The sequence below is a fragment of the Camarhynchus parvulus genome, chromosome 7, assembly GCF_901933205.1.
Source record: "Camarhynchus parvulus chromosome 7, STF_HiC, whole genome shotgun sequence".
In the NCBI taxonomy this organism is placed as follows: Eukaryota; Metazoa; Chordata; class Aves; order Passeriformes; family Thraupidae; genus Camarhynchus; species Camarhynchus parvulus.
The window spans coordinates 32,784,667-32,801,618 of record NC_044577.1 but is presented as its reverse complement, the minus strand read 5'-3'; positions in this window follow the sequence as shown (position 1 = coordinate 32,801,618).

Sequence of the window (16,952 nt, the reverse complement as noted above, 5' to 3'; positions counted from 1 at the left end):
GGATAATTTATCATCCTAGGTCACTAATTTATCGTGCTTTACCATCTCCACATGTGAAATACAGATCTCATGGAGGCAGGGGTTGCTCATTCAGTGCCCATATTTTAAGGTGACAAAAAGGAAGAAAAAAGCATGAGGAATCTTTTTGCTTCCCTGTGGCAGCTGCACATCACCTGGTGCGTGTTGTGCCTCTCGTGACCTCTGACAGTCATGTTCAAAGCTGAACTTGTAGAGAGGGAACTGTCTGCTGGCCTCAAAGGATGTTCAATCAGTTTTCCCTGGAATGAAGATGATGATACTGCTGACCTCCACTACTGCTACTAAGCCTACTAATGATCCATTTTTTGGTAAAAAAAAAAAAAAACTTTAAAATACCACAATACGTACAAATACAAAGCGTATACAGTGAATAATATAATATCAGAACTCATCTGTAGTTACTCTGAGTAAAAAATAATTTTCACAGTTAAATAGAAAGGAAGAGCTGAAACTACCATGGAAACTCAAATGAAATATTAATTTAGGATTACTGCTAAAGCTCTTTTAAAGTATCTGCTCATGCTGGAGAGAAAAAAAAAAGGATTATAGAAACTGGCCACTGACTTTTTCTTAAAATATTTCTTAAATAAACAATTTTGAACATTACAAGAGTTGGCACTTCAGAAGATTTCAGGAAACGAGCTGTGTAGGCCAATAGTTTCTCACTGTTTGTAATGCACAGGCAGCATTCTGTCCCATGAGTTGGTGTTGGATTATTCATTAGTGATAAAGAGAATAAGGTAAAAGTGTGTGCAGATACATAGAACACTTGCTGAAGAGATGACCTGCTCAACAGGTGAGTGTCCAAGCTCCTGAATAGCTCAAGGGGGTGGCAAGGATTGTATTTAAGCCTTGGGGAAAGGATTTCCACCTGCAGATGTTTCAATCTGGTGCCCTGTGTGTGTGAGCAGCTCACTGAGCTCTGTGACAGACCAACACCTGAACCAGGGCAGGAGCCACAGTGGACTTGCTCTGTTCAAAGAGCATCAGCCAATGTTAGGGTAAAGCTTTAATTCCATTGAGGACTCTGAGCTTTAGGGTATCCCAAAGTGGAGCCCCGGTCTGATAGAAAAGCAGGAATGAAGCTCTGAGGTTGCTGGGTGTGAGAGCAGTGACACCTGATAGCAGAACTGCAGCAGGGAGCTCAGGGGGAGCTTTCCGCCCTCCAGCTCTGCCCTCGTGCTGTGCTGGGGACATCACACCCTGCCTTTCCTTCACACATTCAGAGTGGCCAGCTATCCCCAGAGCTGCCCAACAGAAATTCTGCACACCTGGTGAAATGTGAGATTAACTGCTTGGTAAATCAGGGAGTGATTACTGACATGTAAGTATAGCAGCTGTAGTTGTGCTGTTACTTTGAGGTCCATTAAAAAATTCTTTTTAAAAAAGAAATTTTTTCTTTTTAAAAGGAAAAGGAAGACTTGTTCAAGTAATATTCCCACATACTGGGAGGTGGTCTGCCATGTCTTATAATAATACATCAGGAGAGATGTCCAGGAAGAATAAAACCAGATGGGATGAGTGGTCTGGTTTATGTATAAGGTTAAGGTTGTTCTTCTCCAGGTAAGTCTGTAATTCTGGACATCTCTTTTCTCCTACCTGACTCAAAAATGGAATATGTGCATATCCTGCATTTTTGTGTACACTTGTAAGCATTCAACTTCAAAAGCCTGGTCTTATCTGCTGCTTTTCAGGGCAGGAGGAGTGCACTGGGGAGTAAAACTGGGTAAAGGTGTCCAGTGCATTCCCCAGTGGTCAGATTTGTTGGACTAGCAGTGCTGCATGTCTGTCCCTACTTCAGGGGTCACAATATTCCAATTAGAGCCTGGCAGTCATTGGAACTTATTTGTGTAGTGAGAGTGTAGCAGGGCTCTTTGTACAGCAGAGCCAGAGTCCCTGTGCAATAAAAGCTGTGTGTGAGCTCCCCCAGGCTGGTGTCAGCCCCTGCTCTCCCAGGATGGAGATCCCAAGGACTTTTGGTGCCCTTTCCACTGTGGTGAGCTGTGGTGGTGCAAACAAAACCTATCTCACCTGTAGGGCTCTGAAGTTCAGCAGGCAGTTTGAAAATTGGTCTGTCATAAAGAGAGAGACCTTCTTTGGGAATTGTCTACATGTGCATGATTGGGTTCAGCCCTTGCTCTGCCCTGATGTGTCTTATCTGACACATTTCAGAAGATGTTAAGCCTTAGTGGAAGATCTGTGATGAATTCCTGCATATATTCAGCTATTTTAATCATCTTGAAATTCCTGAAATCCTAGTAGCTCATTGCCTGAAAAGTAATTTCATGTAAATTTTTCTACAGTTTTAGCTCTAGTTCATTTTTTTCCAGTTTGTTTCCTACAATACATAATCAGACATATTTCTCCCCTATTCTTAATGAACACCAATAAAATAAAACATAATGCCTAATTTGAGATTGGTATTCTGTAGATTTAGTACCACAGTTGTGTCTGATAGGATTAAGTTGTGCTTTTTTCCTGCTTAAATTAAAACATTAATGCAGCTTTCAGTGATAGGTACTAAAACATCTTTATAAATATTTGAAAAGACACTGTTCAATGAACTGTGCAAGACAGGAGGCTGACCTCGCACTACTAATTAATTACCACAATCAGAGCAACTCCAGACAAAGTACCCTCTCCAGCAATCTGAAAGGTAATTAACATTCATGTCTCGTAAAAGTCACTTGACTTCCAATTATGATTAAATATACAAGGGCAGGGGGACAGAGCACTGGGAGAGCTGAGAGCAATCCCTGAGCGCAGTGGGAGCAGCTGGAAAGGAATGTCAGGCGTGGAAGGGCTGGGAGGGAAATCGGGAAATAGGGATTACACACCCTTGTGTCCTGCTGAAGGACTCATGGGGTGAAGGAACAGCAGCACCACCACTGGGTTTGGCCCCACTTCTTTAGCCCAACAAAATTCTTAGCTGGTTATTTCCCAGACTGAGTCACGCTGGACAGTTACAGCTCTCCATAATCCCAACCCAAATATTATCTACCCAGATTTAAGAATATCTGGCAAACTACATGACAGCTCTCATGCATTTTGTTATAGAATTAATTAGTCTTAAAGGATTGAACAGCATCTCTTGTCACTGAAAAAGTCCTAATTAGGGGCATCTGACTTGCCAACAGTGTCTTTCTTTAAGGAATAGCAAAATTGAATTAAACAAAATTAAATTACTTTTTAGGGTCTCTAATCAACAGGATTATAGCAAAGTTTATGCATCCATTACAACTTGTGTCTACTGCTACAAGTGTTTTAAAATGTAGCTAACATTTCAATATTTGAAAATACCTTAAAGGAATTTTCTTCTCACATATCTTTTAAAAGTAGACTTTCAGAAAGATGCTTTTTTAAATTAACGTTTTAATAAAGGAATAAAATAATTTAGGTTAACAAGCACATTAGCGGTAAATGAAACAGCACATCAATTACCATAATGAACATTGAAAAGTAGCAATCATACTGTCTGTTTAAATAGCCATATCCCATAAATACAACACGGCAGCCTGGATCTTGTCACATATTACTGTATCACATCCTATTTTCGTCAGCATCATTAATATCAGAACAGTTGCTACAGTCCACCAAAGAGAAGAATGCTGAGGTCAGTGGCCCCGGGGTGGTTAATTGCTTCCATGTCACCAGGAGCAGGCAATAACCTGTGAACACTGAAACTCCACTGCACTGCTGGATCAAGTGTGTTTATTTGTACAGCTTGATATAAAATACAAAAGTTCATTGGAAAGGACACTTCACCCTGAGATGAGCTCGGTGACTCTCCAGAGGGAGGGGACAGAAGTGTTACATTCCCTGGGACAAGGAGCAGTTAATTAGTCCATCAGGAGAGGAGATGTTTCTTGACCTAACAAAGCAACAGTTGTGTCTCAGAGGAAGAGAAATGAAGCCCATCTTAATTAAAAAAAACACCTACACAGTCTTGTAGTGGCAAGAGAGCAAGATTAGATCTGGGACGAGCCTTTGGGGAGCTCACAAAAATCTGCCTGGCTCCATGGACAAGTGCTGGGAGAGGGAAGTGTCTCCAGAGGTGAGGAGAAAAATGATGAAGATTCCAAGAGGTACATAGAAAGCCACATGCAAGTTACCTAAAATTCAAAAGAAAGAAAAAAAAAAGAGGAGAAATAATGAGACACACGGTTTCTGGTGGGGGGGGTGTTCATTGGCAGCTGTGTGGTGTATTTTAAATGTGGATATTAGGAAGAAATGATTCTGTTTAGATTTTCCCTTAGCTGGCTGAGGGGACTTTGAGGGATGTCAAAGTTCAGGGTAATAACTCCTCACAGGAAGTTATGGAAAATTAGTCTAGCAAGTAAAACACCTCATATACCTGAAAGGATCCTTTGAATTCTTGTTTTCAGATATTTCAGAGAGTAACTATCTCTATAGGTACTATGTGTATCCAAAGTCTGTAGGACTCAGTTACTGAAAGCCTCTTATTTCTCAAATTGTTTTCAACCCTTCCTTATTCCTATTCCAAAGTACTCAAATGCAATTCTATTTCTTTAATGCTTTCATAGGGTTTTTTACTTCCTACTCCCTGGCAGGTTGAAAAAAGTCAGGGAAATTAACTGGATTTCCACAGGTACAGATAATATGAAATTGAGTTCTTTGTACAGAGCAGTTCCTTTTATTTATACTTCCTGCAATTTCAGAGTTCAAATTGCAGTTTAAAAACTTGTGGTGTTTTGGAAGAGTTGAATGACAGAAAAACGGAATCATACTCATTACAGATGACAGGAACCCTGTGGACAGCACCGAGGGAGGGAACTACTTAATTAAGAATAAGAAATACAGAATCACAGGGCTTGACAGTACCTTGGGGTTCTTCTTGCCCTCTCCACGTTTCTCTAACAGCATCAGCTACAGCTCAGGCAGCCTCCATAGGCATTTCTCCAGAATTTCTGAAGAGTGACAGCAATGTCCCTCAACAGCCAATTTCAAGAGTGACAGCAATATCCTTAAACAGCCAATTTCAGCACTTGCTGTCCTTATTTTTTTTTTATTATGCATATGTCTCAGTTTCCACTGGTGAAGTTTAAAGCTACTTGTCCCATCCATCATGGACAAACTACCCTACTTTTTACAGCCCTGAAGAAAGTGAGGAGGTAAAACAAAGCAGAGATGACCCTGTTGTGGTGGGACCTGCTCTACACCTCATGAGCACAGAGGGTCCTGTAGTCCAAGTGATCACAGAACTCTGAATTGTCACTTCTTTGCTTGTAAATCTTGCTCTGGGAGTGAAGACATGCATTGATCCCTTGCTGATGCCAGGCACGATCTGTAAGGAGCTAACCCCCAAATTGAATTGGCACTGTGAGCAGATATCTTCATATTTCAGCAGAGAAAAACTCCAAACAAACAAGGCTGTATCCATACCTCTGCAAAATTCTGGGCATCAGAGGTTCATGCAAATAGTATTTAATGTATCCAAGCTGGACTCAATCCCTGTGGGTAAATTTGAACCCTGGATGTTCTATGATTTTATGATAATGTAGCCAATGCAGCTAATTTCATTATGTCTATAAGAGCAATATCTGTGCCTACAAACATTAAGAATCATTTCTGCTGCAGAAACCTCTGAGGGATGTTTTTGGGTTGAAGGAAGGTCTGTGCTGGTAGAATGAAGAGACTTTCTCCAGGATGACATTTCAAATAGCTGGTGTCTTGCCAGGTGCTCCAGTGAGGTGGGATTTTTTTGTTGTTTGGGATTCCTCTTACCTACCCCTTCAGCATTATTAGCTGCTAAAGGGAGGATTTCACAAAACAGAAAAGAAGGCAAGAGAAGTGAACATCAGCGAGCAATCCTAGGAAGGCCCTGACCCCACATTTCCTTCATGAAGGGCAGAAAAACACTTTTCTGTAAAGGCTGTGGTTGTGCAAGGCATTGGGTCTGTTCTGTGCAGTTGGAATGATCACACTGATTTTGTCTCCAGCATTTTCTCTTCAGCAGCCCTTAACTTTCACTCCAGCTCCCTCCTCTCACTCCTCACCCTTGCCACCAGGCTCTCTGGCCCTGAGGAATTGAAATTCTGCCATTTCTCCTCCTGATGGCTCTTAAGTTCTCTCTCAGCCCCACTCTGTGCTGACCTGCTCTGAGCACCACACTCACGACCTGCAGAGGATGGACATCTCAGCCAGCTGGGCTGGACGGGCTCAGGATAACCTTACACAGTAGTGAGGCTCATGAAAAGTTATACTCTAAAAGATACAGGGGGAAAGGGACATTTATGATAATAAGGGCATCTCCTACTTCAGTTTCCTTTCACTGCATAGAGATTTTTTGTTTCCATTGAAAACTCTGCCTGACCTAACCTAGAGCAGCCTTGCAAAGCAAAGTGCTCCATTATCCTACATTTTTTTCCCCCTGTAATTTCAGTTTTGATTGCTTTTAAGAGTTCTCTGTACCTGTTTTGCTTGCTAAGCTGGGGGAACTTGGCAGCAGCCACCACAGATGGATCTGCTTTACTCGATTCTGTTCATGGTGCTGTTTAGCTTCCTATTAGAATGTCAAAATCACTTTTTAAAATATTTTTTGTGTCAGTGTGAGATGTGGTGATGCTGATTTTCAGGGGTTTTTAGGAATTTTTAGGAATTTCAGAATATTTGAGACTATTGTGCTGCAGAAATATGTGGATGTCTTCTAAAGTCCAGGTACATGGGCAAGTAGAGAATTTCTGATTTTTATAGCATAGTATCACATAATTAAATTTCTAATAGGAAATGGATATTTGCATAACCTGCTCTTTAAGAGTGCTCTGAATTCCAAGTTTGCCAGGGACAGAGCATTTATTGTGATGTGACATGTACTCAATGTCCATTGCTTTCCTTAGATGATGGCAAAAAAGTGCCACTCTCATAGGGACTAAAAAGCTTTACTCATGAAGCATTGAAACTGTTGAATTTTAATCTAATCTACTTAACTATTTTATCAACATGCTTTAAGCTGATTAAATCAGTTTTTTTTATACTCTAGAATTTAAAATCTCTTCTCTGGATGTTTCCTGTGAGAGCTTGAAGTTAGTCCAGTGTGTGTGTGTGAATGTACAGTGGAAATTAAAGGCTGTTCAAAATTCTGTAGAGCAAACCTGCTTCTTAATGACAGGGAGGTTTTTTTAGGTTCACTGTGCAGTCTGGGCATATGAGTTTGTTTTTTTTCTCCTGAACCAAGTTTACAGCTGAAGGTAGCAATGTAGTTCACACTAGAGCATAAATCTGCAGGCTGAAACCCTTGCAAGAACACACAGTATTGCTACTGAGAGTAGTCAAGTGAAAAATTTGAAAAATTGTGTATTTAAAAGTGCTTGTAAAACCCTGTTGCCCTATGGATATGTCCAGGCCCCTTGTTTACTTCTATTTTTCAACAACAATAACAATAATGTCACTGCAATGAACATTGTTTGGACACTGCTGATGGGCATCAGGATGTGAAATGATGGTCACATGCCAAAGGCCAAAAGAAATAAGAACCATCAGTCTGTCAGAGCAGCACCATCTTCTCCACATAGCCTGGAGAAAACCTTGTTTTCCCAATGTACACCTCAGGACATTCCATGATTTAACCCTGCCAGTAACAGTTTGGCCATTTCCTGATCCCACAGGCTCTTTCATGCATTGGTGGAGCTTTTTTTCTTTTTGCTAGAAAAGTATAGATAGTATATTATTGTATTGATAGAAAGTATTGACCAAAGGGAAGGGGCTCCACCCCCTGGAGCACAGGAGGGGCACTCCTCCACATACACCAGAATTTCACAGAATATATTTACAAACTGTTTCATATGGTCCCTACTTTCCCATCTTTATTCTCAACGGTTTTTGCTCATGAGAGTATTTTATGAATTCAAAATGTATTCAGTATATTTCACTAGGAAAACACCTTGATCTAAAGTGAACACTTAGATCTTAACCAAGCCTACAATATATAGAGTATATCTGCTGGAAGAAGGAAAAATCCAGTTCTTGGGAGACAGAGAGAATGTAATTAACTTGAGTTACATCACTTACTGCTGTATTCATGGGCCCAAATTCAATTCTCTTTGACATACCTTTTAAAAAATCCATTGCTGTGAAAAGTAAAGTACAGCTTCACTACTGAAACTCATTTTGAACTCCTGCCTTTCCCTGCACTTTAAAGTTCAGTACAGAATGGACAGGGAGCCCTGCTTGGCTCCTGGGAACTTGGGCTGAAAGCAGCACGGGCTCATTGCTCTGTGTCCCTTCCTTGGAATCCATCCTGTCCCTTTGCTCCTCCTGGCATAACCTGATGGTTTTATCTTCCTTCAGCATTCAGGATCCTATACAAATTATAATTTTTTATATATACCATCCATGCATGAGAAATAATTAGCACTGTCAATTAGCCCCTGTATCCAGCATCTTCTCTTTCTTTGCTGTCAACTGACACCTGTATGCACTCAACGCATTCAATTACATTGCACTACAATATATTTATTCTATTATTTACAGTTCTCAGCTGATATTTCAAGTAAGATTCCTCTGATTGAATTCCCCACACTGCTTATCATGTAGATACAGCTGGGAAACACAGTGCTGCCGCTTAACAGAAAAGTGAATTTCACAACAAAACCCCACCTTACCTTTTTAATCTAGGCTATGAATGTCCTATTCATGCAAATATTCTGCAAGTGTGGGGCTCTGCATGTCCAGTGTGAGCTGTGCTCACAAATCCTGGGCTACTGGTGGGTGTGGCAGAGCAGAGGGAAGGCGTAGCTGGTGGCACACTCAAGTGCAGGGTTAATTGTGCTTAATGAACCAGTGAGGTGGAAAGAAAAATACTCACTCACTCCCAGCTTTAGCTCTCTGTGGCTCTGGTAAATTGTTCAGTAAAACTCTTTGCCCAGGAGGAAAGGCTGCAGGAGGCTGTGTTTGATGGCAGGGCATTGTGAAACTCATATAATGTGCCTCTGGCTTTGCTTTTGTTCTTGCTTTGTCTATAAAAACAAGTTGGGGTGAGGCACTTTGCTGCTGTGTGTGTGTCCTGAGTGTCACACAGCGCGTCTGGTGCTGCTGCCGGGGATGGCTGCAAGCTGCAAGCCACAGAAGCCAGGTGCTCTCACAGCGAGAGCAATTTTCAGCTCTGGAACGGCTTTTGTGTGCCTAAAAACCAACAGGGGTGTTCGTGAGATGGAAAAGATGAGCTGCAACAAAATGAGTGTCTGTTATCAAGCATTTTACCCTCTTTTGGAGGCTCAGCTCATCTCTGCTCCACACAGCAGCCTCTCCCCAGCCTCCCTCACGACCACGGCCACCTTTGCTGAGAAGAAAATCCATCTGCCGGTGCCCATGCACTTGCTGCTCCTGCTCTGGGGAAGGTAAGCTGGGCAAACCATCCCTTTTGGAGCATCAATACCTGTGACTCTGAGGTGTGCTTACAGCAAATATCTCCTGTGCCAATTTAAAACCCCCAGTCTTCACTGTTTAATCAACTGCAAAAGCTGTTTATTGCTTTCTATACATGAGTGTCTCAATGCTGTGCTTTAATTAACTGCCTCGGCCTTGGCTGTCATTCTGCACCGCTTTTATTGGAGGAGATGTTCAATCCTGTCTTTCATAACTGTGTCTTAAACACATCTGTACTGAACCCTTTTAGGAAGTGATTAGTTTCCATCAGCTGTCTTTTATTCATTTCACATTTGCCCACAGGCAGCCTCATTAAAGTCCAGCACAACTTTCCTACACGGCGACTTCTCCCAGCTCCTTGGGCAGGGTGGGGAAGCTGTGGCCCAAATTTATTTGCTCTTCTCCTGGAGGGCCCTCCTGAGGCTGATCTTCACCAGCCCAACCTTCTCCTGGGGTTGCTGCAGCTCTCTGAGAGTCGCCTCATGCTGGGAGCTCCAGCAGTGATTCCCACAGCAGTAACGCAGTGTCAGCCCTGAGCACACCTGAGAGGTTGCAAATTTCACCAAAACTCTTTTGGTCCTGCCACTTTGCCCTGGTTCAGAGCAAATCTGGGAGAGAATCCCAAAGCACCTCCCGGTAGGAAATGAGATTCAATTGGCCCTCCCCGCAACCGGGCCGGGAGAAACTACCTCCTTGGAGAAAGGTGGAAAAAACTGTTTGTTAAACCATAAAACCTAAACAATATTAAACAATAAAACCCCTTGCCGCTCCAAAAGAGATGACAAACTCAGAAAGTCCCCTCCCCAGGTTGCAGCTGAGCTCACTCAGTCTCTGATCAGTCCCTCAGTGCTGGAAATGCCGCGGCCCAGGCCCGGCCTGGTGGGCCTCAGGTGGAGCTGCCGGTGCTCTGCTGGGTGTTCAGTCCAGAGCAGGTTTAAACAGGTCCAAAGAAAGGGAAAAACCCCACAGTCCGGGGAACTTCTTTGCTTCAGCTAGCTAAACTAACTGAAAGCAAAGGAGAGCTCTGTCCTGCTGTCTGTCCATCCGCAGACATCACAGTCCAGGAGCAGGAATGTGGAGGAGTGAGTGCGGTGTATGAAAACAAAGTGCTGCTTCTTCCCTCCCCGCTTCACTCTCTGGGACGCGTCTTAAAGGTGCAAAGTTATTATTCAGCATAAACAGAATGAGACAATTGGCGATAAAAGCATCATATAGTCAACCCAGGACACACTTTTCCCCCCTTGTCCTGCCTGAAGATGCACAACCACGTCCTTCACTCCTTTCTCTCTTCCCTTTGAGCATTCCCGAGGCACAGATGCACTGCCCAAGCCTGCAGGCTGCTGCAGCACCCCAGGCAAGCTGCCTGTGCTTCATCACAGAGCTCCACACTCCTCCTCCCACTGCTGTGTCCTCCTGGCTGCACTTCATCACATGGGATGGCATTTTCCTGGCTTTCCTGCCTGATTTAACCAACTGCTTACCCACCAGTGCAATATTTTTTTTATTCCTCTTTTATATTCTTCTTTATAAATGTTAGCTTAGAGCTTTCTAATTTTACTGTTGTGGATCCTTGGAGAGTATTTGGAAGGGAAGGGGATTTATTTCTCTGTTGCTTTAGCCAGAAGCAGCTAGAAATCTGGAGGTGACATATCTGAGCTGCTCTCCTCCCCTCCAGCCTTGTCCTGGGCACAGGCAGTGCTTGGTCTCTAAACACCATCATCCTTCAAACCCACAGCATGATCCCTGGAAGGCTCCAGTCCCACCTCCCATGCAGAGCAAAGCTACCAACTTATCCACTGACAGAGGTGCTTTTATGTCTCCATTACCCCTCTGTTTGTGTTTCTGTATTTTTCCCTTTCTCTTGGCATTTTAGACACTGTTATTTGCCAGCTAACAGAGCCCCGCTCTTCACAGGTTAAACATGGTGGCCACTTTTCTCTTCATGGCTATTAGTTAAGTATTTAAAGAATTCAGATCTTTTAGAAATAGATCTTTTATAGAAATAGATCTATCTTATAGAAATAGATCTTTTCTATAGATCACTTCCAAATATGTGTTCTCTTCTTTAGCACACAGACCCAGAGCTCTCCCACCTGAGCATCCCACCCCACCCTCAGGAAGGGCAGCCAGCTAACAGGGTAGGAGGAATCAAAAGAAAAAAAAAAAACAACAACAACAACAACAACAACAAAAAAAAAACCATACCAAAAACCCAACAAATAAACCCCCAAAAAAACCCCCCAAAAAACCATAAAAGCCCCTAAAAAACCCAAAAACAAAACCAAAAAAAACCCCAAAAAACCCACAAAAAACCCCAAAAACCCAAACAAACAAAAAACAAACCAAAAAACCCCAAAAACAACAACCAAAAAAAAAAAAAGTACTTTATGTCTGACCCAAAACTGCTGCAGATTCAGGGCTTTTGTGTTCCTTGGTGATGCTGAGTGGAGGCATACACCTGTGAATGTTCTTCAAGGCTTTTGTCTCTGTGAATTTGTGCTTCGGGCTGCCTTGCCATTACAGATCTCTAAATAGAGAATTGGACCTTGTTGGAATAAATGTACCCCCACAGGAAAGACCCAGATGGAAAGCTGTAAGGAGAATATTTAGTGTGCAGAAACGTGCATTCCTGTGCACCTTGATGCTGTTGTGACTGTGCCTGAAGTTTTCCCATCATTTTTAGCTCCTTTTGGGACATGCTGTGAGACTCATCTTTCTCTGCAATGCTATTTATTGATGAAGCTGGCTTGAACTACCTTGAAAGGGTCATGCATTTATATTTAACATTTAATTGTTGCTATTTTCTCAGGCCCTTGGAGAATGATCTGTTTTAATATTCCTGTCATACCCACTGTGAACTTAGATATTATTGCTTGTAATAGAAAAAACAAACAAACAAAAAGAAAAAAAGTCAGTCTTTCCTTTTTGTCTTTATTGTTGTAAAAGTGACCAAACCCACCAAGCTGTTGGCTGTTTATGCTCAGGAGCCTTAAAACCAAACTGCCCCAAAGAGCTCCCAGAGAAAGATGGTCCAGAAGCTGTCAGAATGGCTCATTTAGTGAGGAGATGAACTGCCTGTGGGAAAACCTTGCCACTAAATGGTTTCCTGTAAAATCCTAATGGCAGATGTGTGGATATTTGGCCTTACTCCAAGGGCCACACGTCCTGAAGTCGAGATTGGGCGTATTTTGAGGCAAGACATTAATGCCAGTGGGAGGGTAGGGATGATACATTTTATAGCCTTTTTGGAAAAAGAATTCTCTAGCCTAGGTGCAGGCTACTATTGAGAAAGGAGAAATGATTTTTCTTCTTCTTTATATTGATGTAGGGTGTCTGTCCTGTGCTCCAGTGAAGGCAGAGCAAAATCAAGAGCTCGTGGAGGTGCAGGCAGCCCCAACTGCTGCCACCACATCCCCCAGGCTGTGCCAGACAGGTGTGCCCTGAGCAAAGTGCCAGCTCTGAGCCCTGTCCTCTCTCTCCATCACAGCTAAAACACATCAGGTTTGTGAGCTCATCCTCCCTTGCCAGCATGAATCACGTTTTCTTCCCCCACACTTACACTTCCCTAATGCCATCAATAATGTCCTCCTTCTTCCATGTATTTCTGGTTTTCATTTCTTCTGCTTCATTCCTAGCACTTGCTCCTTATTCACCTCCCTCCAGCCCAAGAAAACCCAAATAACCAGCAGCTCCCTGTTGTATTTCCAAATTAAATGGGGATGTGAGTGGGCTGGGGAGTGCTGGCCTGGAGATTGGCTCTTCCCTGAATGCTGCCTTTGCCCTGCTGTCCCCCGGCCCTGTCCCAAGAGAAGTTCCTGCCTCCCTCCCCTCCCTTTCTGCCTCTTTGGGCACTGCAAATAGCCAAAACATCAGAGAGGGATGGGGCACATTCTCCCCCAGTCAGGCATCCCTTCATTTGCACGTGCTGGTCTCCATCCAACAGCAAGAAGCTCTTAAAGGAGAAAATATTGGGAAAAATGTTGGGCTCTCTCTGGCTTGTCACAGTGACCACAGTGACCCCGAGAAAAGTTAGAAAGTCTCTTTTCTCAGCCCAGCGCTTGAAGAAAGAGTCAGGGCTCTTCATTTCTCGGTCTCAAGGTTGGTTATTGTATCTTATCTATAAATTTCTTTCTCCTGCCCTGCCGAAGTCCGCTCAGCAAGGCAGTCAGAGGCACTCTGCCTGCCCCCAGGGCAGTGTTATGTCTTTATACTAAAAACTACATGTACAATGTTTACAATTACTTTCCAATACCCATCACCTATGTTAGACAGTGAGCTTCTACTCTAAACCAATCTAGAAGTGCCAGCATCACAGCAGAAGGTGGATGCCAAGAAGAAGGAGAAAGGCTGGAGGCACCCAGATCCCTCCATCTTGCCCCCTGAACCCCCATTCCAGAACCCCAAAATCTACTTTTCCACCCCGTAATAACTTCACTATTATTCTGCCTAAACTGTTGTGGTTTGCTGAACTTCATATAAGGTTGGTAATTTGTTCCATGGGTCATAATCAAAACCACAGGTGTTTTGAGCTCTGTACCAGGGCTTCTGAGCCCCCTGGCAGGGGTCTTGGCCTGGACAGCCAGAGGGATGTCCTGGGTTCCCACAGAAAAAGGGCACAGTTTGGTTGTCAATAGAAGCAGCTCATCTCTCCATCAGCAGGAAAATACAGAGAGAGACATGGTGATCCTTCTAGTATCTAAAGGTCGGGAAAAAGCCTTACTGCTTTTCCATAAAGCTTTAGCTGTATCGCAGTGGCAGGAAGAAAGGGGTTTGTCACACAGCTGTGTCCCAGCAATGGCCATTGGGGTCTGTGCTGGTGTCCAAGCTGTACGTTGCCAAGGGAGTGGTGTTTCACAGCCACCTCTGCTTTCCAGCCTGGACTTTTCCTCTCTTTCCTATCCCTTGATAAAAGTGCAAAAGTAGGTCTCCCTTGTATGTACAGCCCTCTTTGTGATCCTGCACAGGACCAGAGCCTGGCTCCCCTGATACCTGCAGCAAAGCCAGAAATGAGATGCCCCACACCAAGTCCTGCCTCCAGCTGGGGCAAACCAAATGGGTTTTTAATTTGGGAGAGCAGGAGCTGGTGGCTGGAGCCAGGAGGTCTCAGGAAATCACTGCTGCTGCCGGGGCAGAGCCCATTTCCCTTCCTTCAGCAGCCCTGGCCCGTGGTGGGCTCAGCCTCTCCTGCTGCCACTGCACCGCCATGCTGGGGCTCTTTGGGGTTATTTATGGGATCCTTTTTCTGCAGCAGCCCAGCTGGAGATGTAAGATAGCACCAGAACCATCCAGCCCTGCTCACAATGCAGCTCCTGCCCCCAGAGCTCGTCAAGGGGAGCTGTGAGAATGGGAGGCTGCAGTGTCAGGGAGCTGACAGCCGAGGCGGGCACGGGAAGAGTTATGGGCATTCAGCAGACATTAAAAGGACAATAACACACTGGCTTATGGCTATTTATTTTTTATGAGTGACTTTGGCAGTGTTTTGTTTGAAGTTTTGATGGCCATATGTTTTCCAGGGAGGCACAGCGCTTTCCTCCGTTTGTAAACTGTGCCATAATTGAAATTGAATTTTTATGAAATCCATGTGAAATATGATAACACATTAAAACACTCTCCTTTGGAGAGTTTCCTCATTGATTTTTGTAGCATTAAATCTGTTTACACATCAAAGGGAAATATTGCATTCTGTCTGTCTTCATTTCAGTCACACCCTTCCTTTTGTTTCCCAGAGACCACACATGGCACAGCAAAATCCTCTCTGTTGAGAGCTCTTCCAGCATGGACACTTCTCCTGGTGAAATGATGCTTTACACTATAATTGGCTTTCTTTCTCCCATCTGCTTAGGAAACCAGGAACTTTATGATGTCTTTTCCTTCCTTCATCTTTTCAGCAACTCGACTATGTTTATACAATGGAACCAATCCTTCCCTGCTGAAAATACAGGGGATTTGATGGCTGACTTTGTGTCCATCAGGATCAATCCAATACAGACAAACTTTCTAGCTGGAGTACAAAACATCATGGATCAGTTCCCTTCAGAGGAGCTGTGCAGGTTTATCTGAGAATCTGTCCCAAAAGAAGGGAGATTTTTTTTTATTATGGCAGAAATAATTTTAAATTCAACCAGCATGTCTTATCTCTGGCTTCTCAACTATTTTGTGTGTGTGTGTGTGTGTGTGTGTAAAGATCATGAATTAGTGTCCTAGCAAAAGGTTGTAGGGTCACAAGGTAAATTGATACTTATTTTACAACCAATATATTCTGAAAGCATAAATTTTAACCTGGTGCTCTCCACTATTAGCCTAATGCAGAGGCTCCTTCTCCCTCCCTCCTCCTGCCCATGTGCATGGCAACGTGTATAAGGTGAGAAAATTCAATTTCTGGGGGTGCCAAATATGGTGACATTTGTTGCAAAGCCTGATGCTGTGCTGACAGCAAGTGGCCTCTTTTTCTACCCACAGAATGCTGGTCCAGAGTGGGCAACCTTCCTGCATGCCAGTGAGGAGAGCTGCATGGATGATTGTTCTACACATAAAAAGAAAAGGTGAGGTCCATTAGGTCCATTGTGCCCAGTTTCTTGCTTGGAGAAGTAGAAATAGGATTGACTTACAGCTAAATCCTCTTCTTCACTAAACACAAGGTGTGACACAGTGCCCCAGCAGGTGCCTCAACATGTGAAAGTTTGAGGGATTGATATTCCTAACCCTTATAGGTATAAAAAACAAAGACAGAAGAAACACCTACAAAATATTTTTTCAGTTCATTTGTGCCTAGTATTTGCCATCTAAAACAAACAGAAATCTTCAAAGGAATGAGCTCAGCAGTGACAGAACAACAGCAAAAAAAGAGTTTTCTCTGCATTTCCTCCTGTCTCCCCTGCCACACTTGCAGCTCTGTGCTGACTTGTGGGATTTGCTTTGGTTAATTCACTTTCTGAGCTGCAGCAAACTGTGCCCTCCTCTCTCTCATCTCTGGACAGGTTCATTTTCTCACCTCCACTGAGCCCAGGCTCTTGGCTCCTCATCTTCCCTGCAGCCTCTCTCCTTGAGCTACGTGCTCCCCATCTGCACCTTTGCTTTTCATGCCCCTGCACCATGTGGCACAAGGGGCAGGTAGCTGCCCCTGGGCATGTGGGACCACTTGCTCCTCTCCCTCCTTTGTGGGCTTCCAAATCAAATGCAAAACAATCAAACCCAAGCTGCTCCCTGGCAGAGTAGGCAGAGTGAAATAAAGTAAAGCTAACGAGGTGTTGTAGGCAAAAGAGATAGAAGTGAGAGAATTAAAAGTAAAAAAAAAAAAAAGGGGGGAAATGGTGGAGAAGGGCAGAGAAAACATGTAAAACAGAATAGAATGACATCATAGAGTATGGAGTGGTTTGGGTTGGAAGGACCATGCAGTTCCAACCCCCTGCCATGGGCAGAGACACCACCCACCAAGGACTGGTGTTGAAGTTGTGGTGCCCCGGCTGAGGTGGGACCAGGTAGGATGGGAAATCACAACTGGTGCCTGCTGCCAGCAGATCCTTTAAAGA